Raw genomic sequence first — 15,718 nt, forward strand, 5'->3', positions numbered from 1 at the left:
AGGGTGGATACACTGTAATCTCCATCTAGTGATAGCAGATATTGTCCCCTCACCTCACATGGGCAGCTTGTGTGTAACAATCCATGCTGCTTGAATCATACAGAAAGGTCTATTGCCCAATGGTGATCTCCTTGTGAGAACAGAAAGCCATTTTTTCTCAAGGGGTCACCCTGAGATCACATGATTCAAATCAGGAGGAGAAAACCCTGAGTTTTCAGATAGAAATAACGTAATACTAGCAGAGTTATATATATCGGAGGACTAGGTACAGAATGAAAGAATTAAAGGATACCTCTTTAAAAATTCAGAGGCAGGTAATTATTCTGTCTTCAAACAGTGACATATGATGGCATATATGGTGGTATATGGTTTAATCTGGCCACATACATAATTTTTTACCAGATTTAACTCAACTACATAAATTGATCTTATTAACCAAAGTTATCATAGCATTCACTTCATAATCATAAATCTAATAAATGATAAAGAAATGTAAATATTCATCAGTGTAAACAGTTTGTGGAAGGGATCTATGTTCCCCTGTACTGATACCTCTATCCTTAAAAATGGGATTTTTGCTGTGGTACCAGCTGGAATAAAGCCTTTTAGTTAGCCAGGGAACATTTGAAGTGGGTATTCTGGGACCATCTCCATGTGACTATGAAACAGGATCTGCATCTTCTTCATCACCTCCACCAATTTCAACTCATTGCATCTTTCCCTAGGTGTTGTTCCACCGATCCCGAAACAGCTGAAATTTTTTTTCTATAGTCTCCCCCACTTCAAGCAATCATTTCTGCTAGTTTCAGCACAATTATGCTCTCTACTGACACATGCGAGGTCTGGAGCGGAAAGCAAAAAGAAACTGCCCACCTGACAGTAGAGAGCACAAATGTAATAAAAGCTAAATAGCAATGATTGATCAGAAATGGTGGGAACTACAGAAAACATTCCAACTACACCAGATTCACCTAGTGAAGGATGGAAGGAGTTAGTGTTGTGGGCCCCCTTTAACCCTCTGGCATTAAAGATGCAGATTCAGACATACCATCCCATTCAGGTTGGAGGAGTGGATAGGGAAGATGGAGGGGAAAAAAAAAAAGTGGTTAAGGTAGAAGGTGAGCAGGAAGAAGAGAAATAAGGGAAGAAAAAAAAATAGACTGAAGGTGTTATGGGAAAGGAAAACAAAAAAATGATGGTAGAGATGCAACAGGAACAGAGTGACTAATGCACACACTCCTTGACTTCTACTTCTGAGAGCTAGTCATATTACGTAATACACTGGAAGGGAATCCATCGAAATCCCTAATGGTGCAATTATACATCTGCATTTTTACTTGAGATAAAGCATGCGTCATTTGAAACCACACATGTTTTGCCTTGTGATCAGTGTCAGACCATGGAGCATGAACCATAAGCAAATGCCTAGGTAGAGTACTTTCAGATCGTAGTGCCTCAGGTAAACTCTATAAAGAAGTTACAGGCCTATACCAAGAAAAGAGAATTAACTATTCATGCATATGTGGGGCTCTATCAGCATGATTTTGCTGATAGAGCCCCTTTAATGTCCGTTGATATCATATCACAGAAGACAGAAATGGACTGTAGTAATATTGTGAACATTCTCATTAAGAATATAACAGTGTATAAATTCATATGACAGGTTATGAGGCTTCATTGCAAGGAACAGGCAACTGCCTTTGTCAGATTTGGCATGGGCTTTGTGGAAGAACTGGTGCAAAAGGCCAGTCAGATATGGACACACTTGGTAGACTGAGAATCCAGAATCTCAGATATAGGGCAGTGAGCCACCATTTTTGACACAGAACTGAAACAGGAGTGAAAGTATATTGATACCAGTGATCCCTGAGAACATCTAGCAGCAGGCGTAGGGTCTCACATTCGTTCAGGGTTGTTTTGAAGAGGCTAGATATTGTTAGATATTGATGCCGTCTAAAGTCAAGTCCCTTTTTCCCTGGCTTTCTAAATGATGGCCTCTTTCTCTGTAAAGTAGTGAATGCACCAAAGTACATCATGTGGCTTATCTGAGTCAGGGTTGCATGGACAGAGTGCAATGGGCCCTGTCAATTTCGAAATCAGCAGAGGGTTCTTTATTCAGTAAAGAATTAAATACAACTTTAAAGGGTAGTGATGAGTAAAGCCAGGGAACAGATTCACTGATAGCATCAATTTAAAAAATGAAAAAAAAAAAGCAAACCTAACAAAAAAAAAAAAAAAAAAAGTCATACTGAGATATCAAATCAGAACACGCAACAAGGGGAGAGTCCAGCGATACTGAAAACATCTAATGTATAAAAGCAATTTTGCAACAACTTTACATAGTGGAATAAAACCATCATCAATAAACACAGTATGAAATTAAAGAAATTTTCTGAGAGAAGTCCTCAGTAGTTGATACCTTTTTTAAGGATATATATTTTTTCCTAAACACAGTATGGCACAGGTTTTATATAATGAATACAGTACATAGCCTCCTAAAGTTCTACATTAGAATGAGAGAATCAAGCAATCTGACAAACACTGAAACCTGTGGGGATTTCTTGTGCATACTGGTAGTCACTTTGTAATCAACTTATTGACAAAAGGAGTCAAGAGAATGTCAATGGCTGTACAAAGTCATTGAATTGGACTCCTTAGCATGAATGGGCTGTAACAGAAAATAACCAGTTCAAGTGCCAATATTTTCTAAGGGAAACAAAAAGCACTCCAGTGGGCAAAAAGGATGTAAATATAAGTATGAACTTTTGACTGCACAATGCTGATGGAAGGGTCAGAATGTGACACACGTAGCATGAATAGTTCTTGTCAGTTCAGGCTGGTGCAGTTGAAGTAATTGTTTTTGGTGGAATGTTTTCTTGGCATTCCCTGTGTCCTCTCATCTTTTACCAGTGGATAATACCTCACACCAAATTGCTTTGGTTCTGAAGGCCAAGGAGGCCTATGTATATTTTAATATGAGTAATGATGAACACAAGAACAATGCTATACAATACCTATGGAATTTATTACTTTTTTCACATTTTGTTATATTGAGGGCTTGTACTAAAATTAAAACCTATATATTTTCCCAATCAATCTCCACTCAATACCCCATAAGAAATATGTGAAAACAGAATTCTAGATATGTATTAAAGAGGAACAATTAAAATTTCACATGGACATAGGTATTTACACCCTTTGCTATGGCACTATAAATTGATTGAAGTCTACCCACCGGTAAATTCAGTTGAGTTGGGCATGATTTGGAATGACACACCCATCTATATAAGGTCTCACAGCTGTGTATATCACAGCAAAAATCAAGCTATGAGGAGGAAAGAACTCAGAGACTATATTGAGTGGAGGAGCACACCCAGAGAAGGGTATAAAAATTTTCAGCTGCACTGAAAGTTTTTAAGAGCACAGTGGCCTCCATAATTTTTAAATGGAAAAAGTTTGAATAAAACAGGACTCTTCTTAAAGCTGCCTCACCAAACTAAGTAATCAGGGAAGAAGGGTTTTGGTAAGAGAGGTGACAAAGAACTCAATGGTCTCTCTGGCTGAGCTCCAAAGATCCTATGTACTATTTGGAGAAGCTTCTAGAAGGTCAACCATTACTGCAGCATTCCCCCAGTTTGTGCTTTATGGCAGAGTGGCCAAAGAGAATGCCTCCTCTCAGTAAAAATATACATAAAAAGTCACCTCTCAGTTTCATCAAATTTTCAGGTCTGATAAAATGAAGATTGAACTTTTTGGCCTCAATTCTAAGTGCCAATCTGGAGAAAAGTACTACTCAACCCCTGTACAATACCATCCCTACAGTGATGCATGGCTTTAGCATCATCATGCCGTGCAGTGTTTTTGACTGGCTGGGGGAGAGGGTTGAGGGAACTCTAAATGGAGCAAAGTTCGGAGAGATTCTTAATGGAAAAATAATCCAGAGTGCTTTGGACCTCAGAATGGGACAAAAGGACAACATACCCCAAGCACACAGTCATGACAGCACAGATATAGCTTAGGTAAGTCTGTGAATTTCTTTGAGTGGCCCAGTCAGAGGCCTAACTTGAAACTAATTCAACATGTCTGGAGAGATCTGAAATTGGCTGTCCAATGTTGGTCCCCATCCAGCTGGACAGAACTAGAGAGAATGTGCAGCGAACAATGCCAGAAAATTACCCAAATAAAGGTGTGCAAACCAAGTGGCATCATACCTATGAAGACAGGAGGCTGTAAAGACTGCCAAAGGTGATTTATTATTTTTTTAATAACATAAGGCTACAACAAAATAAAATGACAGGGTCTGAAGACTTTCTGATGTATTGTACTAACAATACTCCTCGACACACCTCTATTATCTCATAGTCTCATGCTGCAGTTTGTGAGATATATTTAGTTTCCATCTGTGTGTACATCTTAATTTCTCATTAAATTACAGTGAAACCTCTTGCACAGGAAAATGGTCTGTCATGGGGGTGGTCCTCTCAAAGACAAAAGTATAAATATCACAGGTTAATATGTCTAAATACCCAAAACACAGAGATAATAATGAAAGAGTCTAACAATTCTAATTATGGTTAGTGTGTATTTTATGCTTATAATTACATCAGTATATTACACACAAGCAAGCCTGGACTAGAACTAATAAAACAGCCATGGTACTGTAGACAAGTCTCCCCAGATTATATACTTGCATACCAACAATTCTCCATCTTTCTCAGTTTCTCTGGCGATTTCTCCTTTTCTCAGTTAAAGAAGACACCATCATTCCTGCACGGAGGATAGCACACCCTCTTAGTCTTCTTCATCAGTATGACTCCCTCTCTGAATCCTGGTTCCAAAAATGGCTGCCCATCTCATTTGTGGTCCCAACCATGGCACCTGTCTTATTACTTGTAGCCAGCATTGCTACCCCTCTTATTTCTAATCCTCAGTGTTATTTATCCTCTCATTACTGATTCCTAACTTGACTACACCTTACCATTCTTGGTCCCCAGCATACCTTTACATTCTCATTCCTGGTTCCATGTGTGGCTCTATCTTTAATTCCTGGCTCCTAATACAATTTGCTTTCTCATTTCTATTCAGCAGCATGGCTCCACCTCTCATTCCTGGTCCCTAGAATGGTTACCATTAACATTGCAGGATTCCTGGTAGACTCAGCTGTGACTTGTGTAAATTTAAGCCTCCTTTTTTATACATTGTAACCCCCTTTTTTTTTGCCTTCCAATAAAAATCAAATTTAAAATAAATAAATCCTGTTAACATATTTTATAGGATTTGACTGCCTGGGAAGAAAGCGAGACACTGGCACACAGTTGTGGTCAATGAAGATTCTCTCTCAGGGTGTGCCCCTTTGATATGCTTTAGGCTTTGACCCTTACAAACTTTTGTTTATCCAATCATATTCATACTTAAACAGAAATTATTTACAACGCTCATGAATATGAATGTTTTTCATATTAGTTTGCATGTCAATTAACATATGAATATCTTGGTAATTTTTTTCTTATATTCTTATTCAGCAAGTTCCCTGCTAGATAAATGAAGAATTCCATAGCTGATCCTTTGAGAAACTTAAATCTGGCGGTGGTAATGGTATGGAAAAAAAAAATTTCTTTAGAAAAGTTGCAATCTTGATAATGTACCGTATAATCATGAAGATTCTATTAATACTAATGTAGACTTTGAGGTTTTTTTGTTTTTTTTTAATGGTTCTAGAATGGAAAATGCTAAAATGGAAGATAAGACAAGATATGCTGTCACCGAGCAGATTGATGTAATGAGGAAAAAAAAACATTCCCATCCTCCATATTGATAGAGGAGGAAGAGTTGAAGGCCCTTGCTGAAATGTTGAACTTGTGTAAAACTATTAACATTTAGTGCTTATTCCAAGAACAGGGTTTGATGGCAAAGTGCTAGCCATTTTTTAATGGCCAGCATATGGCTCCATAAAAAATAAAGGGTCTATTCATACAACAGTTATTTTAATGATTCATGTGACTGATCCATTATACAGGGTGGGCCTTAAGTATGGATACATCCAGATAAAGTGAAAGTGGTTGCTGATATCACCTTACCATTTGTGGCATATTAGTACATGGGAAGGCGAAAACATTTGAGGTCGGGTGACGCCATGGCGGAAATCTGCAAAGCCGCCATTTTGGATTAAACATTACTTTATTCAGTGGGATCAAGGGGGTCATGTGACACATCAAACACATGGACAATTGCACAAGAAAAACAATGGTGTGCTAATTTTTAACGTAGCTTTATTCATTATCCAGTTATTGACACATTTCTTTTTTTCCCCCCTTTTAAATGTAAATTGTGAGCCCCATATAGGGATCACAATGTATTTTTTTTTTTAAATCTATGAGTATGCATTTATAGAATGAGAGGAAATCCACGCAAACACGGGGAGAACATATAAATTCCTAGCAGATGATGTTCCTGACGGGATTCAAACTCAGGACTCCAACACTGTAAGGCTGCAGTGCTAACCACTGAGCCACCGTGTTGCCCCCTTGACACATTTCTTATTATTACAGCCATTTACATGCCGCAGAGGTTAACTGACGAGGAGCATTGTGTTGATGTCTGGTGAACACAGTACTCGGGTCATTGAGGCAGACTTCAATGCAAGAAACCCTACGAGACCACCCATCTCCCATGCCACAGCTAGCAAACTTCAATCTACAGAGTTGGTGCAGACTGTGTGGAGAAGGAGAAGCAGAGGAGATGATATAATGAATGGTAATAGGATGACAACCGCCATGTGGGGGTGTGGAATGGACATAGTCTGCCTACAAAGATGATCATGAGGACAAGGAATGGAATTTTCTTGCTCACATGGTGCCACTGCTATTCCAACTTTGCCAAATATTCTGGTGATGCATTTTATGTCAGTATAGAAATACCTAGTTCCTACATATCTGCCTGCACGCCCAACTATCTGTTTTCAGATCTTGCACCTTGCCATTGATTTGTCATTTGGTAAAGTATAAAAAGATTCCCATACAGGAGATGACTGCACATAGCTGCTGTCGCCAAAATCAAAAAGTTGTCTGCCAGTGCTACCACCCGCAGAGCTTGCCTTAGATCTCCAGGCAGGTCTTTTAATGCGGCAACTATTGCAGCTGTCACTACCCTCTCTGTGTCACTGTCACCCTGAACTGGTTGCCAGGCCAGGTCTTGTTGGTTATACAATAATCATTGATTCTGTATCACCTTCCTCACTTTTTTGTGACTCCTCATGGCAATGGGACTCCTGTATGCCCTCCCAATTCTTAACAGATTTTCCTTTAGTGCCCCTACCAGCACTACCACCAGTAGCAGAGCCCTGCCATTTCTACCTCTACATTAAAAAAACAAAAAAACACTGGCAGTTCTCATCCAACTCAAAAAAAAAAAAAAAAAGTGCTATGAGGAATCTCTCTCTCAGCAGATGCTGCAAGTTTATTTGAGAATGCAATCTGCGTCAGTGAACATAAAAGAGAAGACATGGTTGACAGTATAGAAAGGCATCCTAGTAAATTACATGTTGAGGAGCAACATACAGAACCCTCACTCAATATTTTGTGGTTCTGAAAGGTCTTTATTCTCAGCAATTACAACAAGAATAGCACCACCACCATGGCTACTGGCAGGGCTGTCAAGACCAGAAGTAGTGCTGCTGTTGCCATCCACATTCGTATTGTTAGAAGTAGTACTTGCAAAGGTGTTTCCTCCTCCCCATCCCTGTTTTTTTCCCAATAATTTCACTGCATACTGACAATACTGACTTTAAAAATAAAAAAAAAAAAAAATTCAAGAAAAATTGCAAAGTACTAAAAGGCTGTACCTGCCTTTAGAAAAAGTATACTATTTTTGTTTAAAATAAATCATTGTGTGATTTATAATAAAGTTTCATACCAATTTACTGATTCTTCCACAACATATATGGTGGTGATCATCACATCCATCATCTTCACTGGTGTGGTACTATAATAACTGGCATTACTATGACCATGATCTAGTCTGCCAGCTTCCATAGTACAGGTACTACAACTGAACAAAGAGAGGAAGAGCAAGTGCAGGGTTCTGATGAGCATGTAACCTCAAGTTGGACTCAGCCTGGAAACCTTAGGTTATGAAGAAAAAGAATAAAATATATGACTTTTTAAAAGTTCCAAGATTGACCTTCTAAGGAAGTAAAGACAAAAAAAACAAACACATTTCTGCCTATGAAAGAATCACGAAATACATTTCCAAAAGGGGCAATACGCATATGAAAAAGAAACTAGCTGAAAATATGATCCTCAAGGAAGCGTCATATCAAATTTCTATTTTTGTACTGTGATTTGACAAAAACAAGGTAGTTATGTCAAAAACAGCCATCTGTGGAAATAGAGTAACATAATTGTTTAGCTAACATTTTATACCCTTCTTTCATATTTGACATATTAAATATAGTATTACCACACGTCATTAATTAAAATATACAGTGCATATTAAAAGTAGGTTTGTCATGACAAATGGGAATGAAATGTTAAACTCACGGGGTGCCATCAACACTTTCTGTACAGATCTCCTTAGATTAAATCTGTAAAGGCCTAAGGGCAGCTGACATGATTCTGACACATTTTCGGTGTTATTTTTTTGCTACATGTCTTTTGTTCAAAATGAAGTGGCCAGATGTTGTAAGACCAGCGAGACTGAATGTGTAAAATTCAGTCAGGCTATGTACGCTCAATCCAATTTTTCATGGTGTGTACCCCCAAAACCTAGGTGAGAAAGACAGAAATTCAGTAAGGCTATGTACGCTCAATCCAGATATCCAGGGTGTGTACCCCAAAACCTAGGTGGTGCACACAGAAATTCCGTCAGGCTATGTATGCTCAATCCAGTTTTTCACGGTGTGTAACCCCAAAACCTACCTGGGAGACATAGAAATTCAGTCAGGCTATGTACGCTGAATCCAGTTTTTAATGCTGTACCCCCCAAAGCTAAGTGGGAGACACAGAAATTCAATCAGGCTATATCAGCTCAATCCAATTTTTAAGGGTCTACCCCCCGAAGCTAAGCGGGAGACAGCCGTTCAGTCAGGCCATGTATGGTCAAACCTGTTTTTAATGCTGTACCCCCCAAAGCTAAGTGTGATACACAGCAATTCAGTCACGCTATATCACCTCAATCCAATTTTTTGTTCAATCCAGTATTGTTTTCTCTCCATGATGTGAACAATGCCTTTGTCTCTTGAAAAGCAACCCAACATGAAGTCAGCCATGTGTGCCAGTGTGTTACTTGGCATGACTTCGCTGTCTCCAACTGTAAGGGTCACTCTCCATTTCCTCCATTTTCCACTCCCCTTCACACCATCCGTGCTGAAGCAATGGGATGCACTGAACTTCACCCTCAAGCCTCGTGTGGGACAGTGACAAGAAATGCCACTTCATCCCCCTCCGCCAGCCAACGATGCGAAGAGGCCAGGAGTGTGCTCTGAATGTTTTCAGCCTAGCAGAGGCTACTTTTCACTTACAAAAATGGCCGCAATTTGACCAGTATATCAGGCACAATGGTGTAGGTTTCAAAGAACCTTTGCACCAACAAGTTGAAAACGTGGGCCATGTGTGGACCGTGTTTGAGTCTGGCAAGCTCCAGATCTGCTACCAGGTTCCGGCCATTATCACATACAAAAACATGCCTGGGCCCAGGTGCAGCGGGGAAAACCATATTGCCATATCATCCTGGATGGCATCCCTGACCTCGGAGGCAGTGTGCTGTCTGTCCCCCAAGCTGATGAGCTTCAGCACGGCCTGCTGACATCTCCCCACGCCAGTGGTACAGCGTTCCCAGCTCGTAGTTGGGGGTCGAAGCTGCAGCGCAGGAGTAGGCTTTCAGAGAACCCCTGCCATGAATTTTGGGCTGGGAAAGGAGATAGCCCACCCCAGTTTGCACCCCGGGCCCAGACTCCACTACATTCACCCGGCCGGTCATTAAAAAGATAAGCAGCATCCCTGACCACAGGCGCTTGCAGCAAAGCGCGGAACTCTGGGCCCGACTGATGTTATGGGACATGTGCAAGCGCAAGGCGGGGACAGCACACCAAGAGAAGTAGTAACTGCTAGGCCCAGCATAGGGAGGTACCCCAGCTGCCATCTGGTGACGGAAGACCAGGGTATCCAGAAGCATAAAATGCTAACATCTCCAGGGCCAGCAGTTTTTAGATGAGGCCGTTAAAGGCTTGGGCATGTGGGTGGGTTGCGCTGTACTTCTGCCTGCAATGAAACGTCTGGGAGATGGGGAAGAGGCGCATGACGGTGCAGGCCAAAAGGGCAGATGAGGGTGAACTCCCCAATGTGTCAGAGACAGATGTGTAGGTGTCCAGGCTGGTGGTCTGGACTGCAGCCCCAACACTAAACAGTGGAAGAGGCAGTGTCGGCAACGCCGGGCGACGATTGTCCTGCGTTTGCTCTCTCCCACTGAGCCCAGGGCTTGCCTTCCAAATGACAGCGCACGCAAAAGGTGGTAAGGTTGCGCTTTTCAGACCCCCTACTCAGTTTAGACTTGCAAAGTGTACAAACTGCACTAAATTTGTCATGTAACTGGTGACACTAGGCACCTTAGTGGCGGTAGTTTGGCCAGGGGGTGCCGCTAGCCTCCTGTGTGACAATGAAATCATCTGCCACTTCATCATCCTCCTCTTCCTACATCAATATACGCTGTGAAACGGACAGGAGTGTGCACTGACTATCCTGCTGGAATGGTTCTGCTCCTATGCCCGACTCCTCAGTGTACAATGCGTTATCCCTGATGGTGATGAGGGATTCTTGCATCACACACAGGAGCGGAATTGTTAAAATCAGTAATGAGTCGTCAAAGCTGACCCTCTTGGTGGACTCCTCAAAGACACGGAGAGATCTGGCATAAGTCTGGCAACATGGGCGAGTTTTGCATGAGTGGCTAGTACATGGAAAATGGCCTTGCTGCCTCTGGCCACCTTTTTTTCTGCTTAGCTTGCCTCCACATCTACACTGCTTTTGCACATAGACATCACCCCTGTCCATTTAGGGTCGGTGGCCTCGCCGTCCACCAACTCCTCTTCCAATTGCTCACTTTCCTCTTACTGCAAACCGCACATGACAACAGCCTGCCCTGCCTGGAAACTCATGGTGCAGAAACTGAGGGAGCTGACTTTGATGAACCCTTGGGTTTTGTAGATGGAACACCAAAGGTCTCTGCTGCTCACACACCCTGCTCAACATATGGTATCTAGGGTTTCAGCGTGTGGTGACCTCACACAACAGACGGTGCTTCTGGCAGATGTAGGTGTTGCTGGAGTGTATTGAGGCTAGCACCAGGTACTGTAGACTTGCCAAAGTGGGAGCACAAGCGCCGCATTTTAACCAGTAGCTTGTGTAAATTGGGGTAAGTTGTTAGAAACTGTTGCACCAATAATTTGAAAATGTAGGCCATGTATGGACCGTGTTTGAGTCTGGCAAGTTCCAGATCTGCTCCCAGGTTCCGGCCATTATCACATATGCCAACCTGCACTCAGGTGCAGCGGGGCAAAAAAAATTGCCATCTCATCCAGGATGGCATCCCTGATCTCAGAGGCAGTGTGCTGTCTGTCCCCCAAGCCGATGAGCTTCAGCACGGCCTGCTGACGTCTCCCCACGCCAGTGTTGCAGAGTTTCCAGCTCATAGTTGGGTCGATTGAATGGCGGAGGAGGAGGGTGGTGTTTCAGCACTCCTGCAAGGAATATTGGACGGGGAGGCAGGCCGCCACAGTTTGCGACCCGGTCCCAGCCTCAACTACATTCAGCCAGTGTGCTGCAATAGAGATGCAGCGTTCCTGGCCGCATGCACTTGTCTATGCGTCGGTGGTGAAGTGGAACTTTGTGCAAAGCGCAGAGCTTAGGGCCCACCTAATGTTACGGGACACGTGCTGGTGCAAGGCTCAACTCACCTAAAGGGCCAAAAACACTGCTGGTGAATTTTGTTCAGTTCCAAAGGACTCAGTGTTTAGATCTGGCTCAGTCGCAGCTCCAGAACATGCCTTTGAAGGCAAGGTTTCATTTAGTGGCTCCATCTCAGCAGGATGATGATGGTGAAGCTTGGTTAAATCTAGTGTCAGAAGGGAAAGTGGTTTCTGATCTACATCTAAAGTACTGGAGCATGTTGTTTGGACTATTAGCACCTGATCAGAACCCTGTAGAGGTAATGTAGAGTCCGATATTAGAGGTCCATTACCAGTAGTTGTGGTTGCAGCCAATTCTCCACCTTTGCGATCCTCTAAATAAAAGTTACCCCCAGGACTTGATGCCAAAATGTTATCAATTTCCCAATCAAAATCAAGGTCAATATCTGGGTCCTCAGTCCAATCCACTGCATCAATCCAACACAATGAGATTGATGATTCTGGAACCACCGTTTTAGGGGCTAAGAATTTTAAAGGGGCTAACACTCTGCTGGTGCAAGGCTGAACTAAGTTAGAGGGCCTAAAACTCTGCTGGTAAGAGGCTGAAGTCACCTAAAGGGCTTCAATATCTGCTGGTAGCTCAGCTTAAGGGCCTCTAACTTAATTTGGAAGGGCTCACGTTAAGGGCCAGAAAAGTGAATTTTGGAAGGTCTTACCACATCTCTCTCACACAATGACAGTTAATGGTGGGTACTGTTGGATTTCCCATTCCCTATTCCATCTGTGGTTGTCATGGGCAACGCAATTTAAAGGGGTGCTTGTCAATGTTTCTTTAGCTTAAATTTGGGTTTCTGTCCATCCAGTTGGGGAAGAAAGAAGGTTTCCAGGTATTTTCCCACTTTGATATAGGTTTTTTTTGAGTGTGAAAAGTGCGTAGTTGATAGGCTGTGATGGTGGGGTAAAACTGTGACTTGGGCTTGTTAGATGCCCCCAGGCATGCTTGCCCTGCTGTCCCAGTTACATTCCAGAGTTATTGTCATCATTTGCTGAGGTATCATAGTGGACTTGGTGACCCTCCTGAGTCATATGCTGGGTTCCCCTGAAACGAAGCATTTTTCCCCATAGACTATAATAGGGTTCGATATTCGTTCAAATAGTCAAATATTGAGAAGCTATTCTAAACGAATATCGAATATTTTACTGTTCGCTCATCTCTAGAAATCATCAATAAGATGGTGATCAGACGAAGTTATAATGTTTGTTTTCATCAAATTTTTGGTGGATCATCATCAACTATAAAATCACAATGAAAATTTGGTTTGTTGAGCAGAAGGGTTGTGAATAATGATACAACCCTAACACATACTGTGTTTTATTGATGATTGATCTTGGTTAAAGGGATCCTATCATTGAGAATGAATTTTTTGTATTTAACACATCGGAATAGCCTTAAGAAAGGCTATTCATCTTCTACCTTTAGATGTCTTCTCCGCACCGCCGTTCCATAGAAATACCGTTTTTCGCCGGCATTCAAATGAGTTCTCTCACAGCACTGGGGGCGAGCCCAAACACTGAAACAGCACTGGGGGTGTCTCCAATTCTGCCAGAGAACTCACCAGCGTCGCCTCCATCTTTGTCAGGAACGTCGTATTCCTGTGTCTTCTTCCGGCGGGCAGAGCCTACTGCACATGCCCGCGGTCACAAGAAAAATGGCCGCTTACACAGTAAGTAAGCGGCCATTTTCTTGTGGCCTGTGGGCATGCGCAGACTGCTCTGTCCAAGGCCTACAAGTTTCACCACCTCTGCCGAAAGAAGACACAGGAAGACGATGCTCCTGACGAAGATGGAGGAGGCGCTGGAGAGTTCTCTGGCAGCATTAGGGAAGCCCCCAGTGCTGTTTGAGTGCTGGCGCCCCGCCCCCAAGTGCTGTGAGAGAACTCATTTGCATAATGGCGAAAACCGGTATTTCTACGGAATGGTGGCGCAGAAAAGACAACTAAAGGTAGGAGAGGAATAGCCTTTGTTAAGGCTATTCCGACGTGTTAGGGACAAAAAAAATTAATTCTCAATGATAGGATCCCTTTAAACAAGCAGGGACACTTGTTTAAATTCAGACTTGTGCAGCTGCTCCAAAGCTGTCACAGCTGTTTCACAATGACAAGTGTTGAAGATAATTATTTGAAAGAAGAAATTATTAAACATTTCAAGGTCCTGGAGTGGCCTAGCCAGTCTCGAGATCTCAACCCTATAGAAAACCTTTAGAGGGAATTGAAAGCCCGTGTTGCCCAGCGACAGCCCCAAAACATCACTGCTCTAGAGGAGATCTTCAGCAACTGTGTGTGCCAACCTTGTGAAGACTTGCAGAAAACATTTGAGTATCGCCAACAAAAGATATATAACAAAGTATTCAGATGAACTTTTGTTATTGACCAAATGCTTATTTTCCACCATAATTTGCAAATAAATTCTTTCTAAATCAGACAATGTGGTTCTCTGGATTTGTTTTCTCATTTTGTCTCATAGTTGAGGTCTACCTATGATGTCAATTACAGATCTCATCTTTTTACATGGGAGAACTTGCACAATTGGAGGCTGATTAAATACTTGTTTTCCCCAATGTATCTCCCCACTGTCAGAAGGGTGTTCCTCATAGCTCAGCTTTTCTGGTATGTGCCCTTGTGGTGGAGATACCCGAGTCATTAGATTCAACACAGATATCTCGCCACTATCAGAAGGGCGTTCTTCATAGTTCATCATCTTCACTGGGTGGTAAGGATTTGACAGTACAGTACAGTACATTTCCCCCTCTGACTTTACAAGGCTATGTTAGGGTACTGTCTGGGGGAGGGGGGCTTTCCTCACAGCCCCTTAATGACACTGAGCTCTGAGGAACATTCCCTCAGTATGTCTATGGACGAGTACTGTCAGGAGGGGCGTTTGTTACAGCCCAGTGATGATGGTGAGCTAGAAGGAATGCCCTTCTGACAGTGGGGAGATATCGGTGCCAAAACTAACGGCACAGATAAATCCACCACTGGGGCACATACCAGAAAAGCCAACAAAGCGCTGAATTCAGCGCAATGTTGGCTAACACTTTCAATGTTTAAATAAACTGGGGAGCAGTGAGGGGGGGGGGGAAGCACACTCACCTGTCCCCAATGCTCCCTAAATATATGAATCACAAAAATATTGTTATCCTTAAAACTAAATGAAGTATAAATATTTATGTTGGAAACTGAATATGAGATTACGTGACAAAATGATGCCTGCACCCGGGATCTCTGTGAAGGTGGCCCAGAAATAGAAAATCAGCAAATGTCTGGATACAGCTATGATGTGCCTTTCTGCCCCAGATTGAAGCTAAAATCATATGTCCATGCTGGTATCTTGTAATCCATTTTTGGCTGGGGAGACAATGGTCCCACTTCAGTTGATTTGAGCTGTAAACAATGGACCCTGAGGTGTCTGGTGCCAAAAGTGGATAAGCACTTCAATAGAGCCAATACTATGGACAATAAACAGACACTTCAAGAGGACCCAAACCGGAGGACATTTCAAACAAATGGTGGTAAAAAAAACAGCTGGACCGTCATAAAACATGATCAGATAAGATTCCAACAAAGACAGTCAATCAAATGACCCCCAGCCCCTCACACACCTTATTTCTGTCAACTATATAAACCCTGTCTTCCTCAATAAAGGACATGTGCGCCTCCAGCTCTTACTGAGAGAGGAACTCGTATCAACACTCTGTGTCCGATGTTATTTCCTTGCCACATGCACTCAGTAGATTCCTAATTGAGACAGCGACTGTCACCC

General features: G+C 42.3%; 1 protein-coding gene across 1 annotated transcript in view; it reads right to left on the reverse strand.

Moving 5' to 3' along the window:
* The window catches only part of QPCT (glutaminyl-peptide cyclotransferase), a 65,324-nt gene that overhangs the window by 10,189 nt on the left and 39,417 nt on the right, over positions 1-15,718 (reverse strand). The gene's annotated exons all lie outside the window — the stretch shown is intronic.

The sequence above is a fragment of the Leptodactylus fuscus genome, chromosome 3 (assembly GCF_031893055.1).
Source record: "Leptodactylus fuscus isolate aLepFus1 chromosome 3, aLepFus1.hap2, whole genome shotgun sequence".
Lineage (NCBI taxonomy): Eukaryota > Metazoa > Chordata > Amphibia > Anura > Leptodactylidae > Leptodactylus > Leptodactylus fuscus.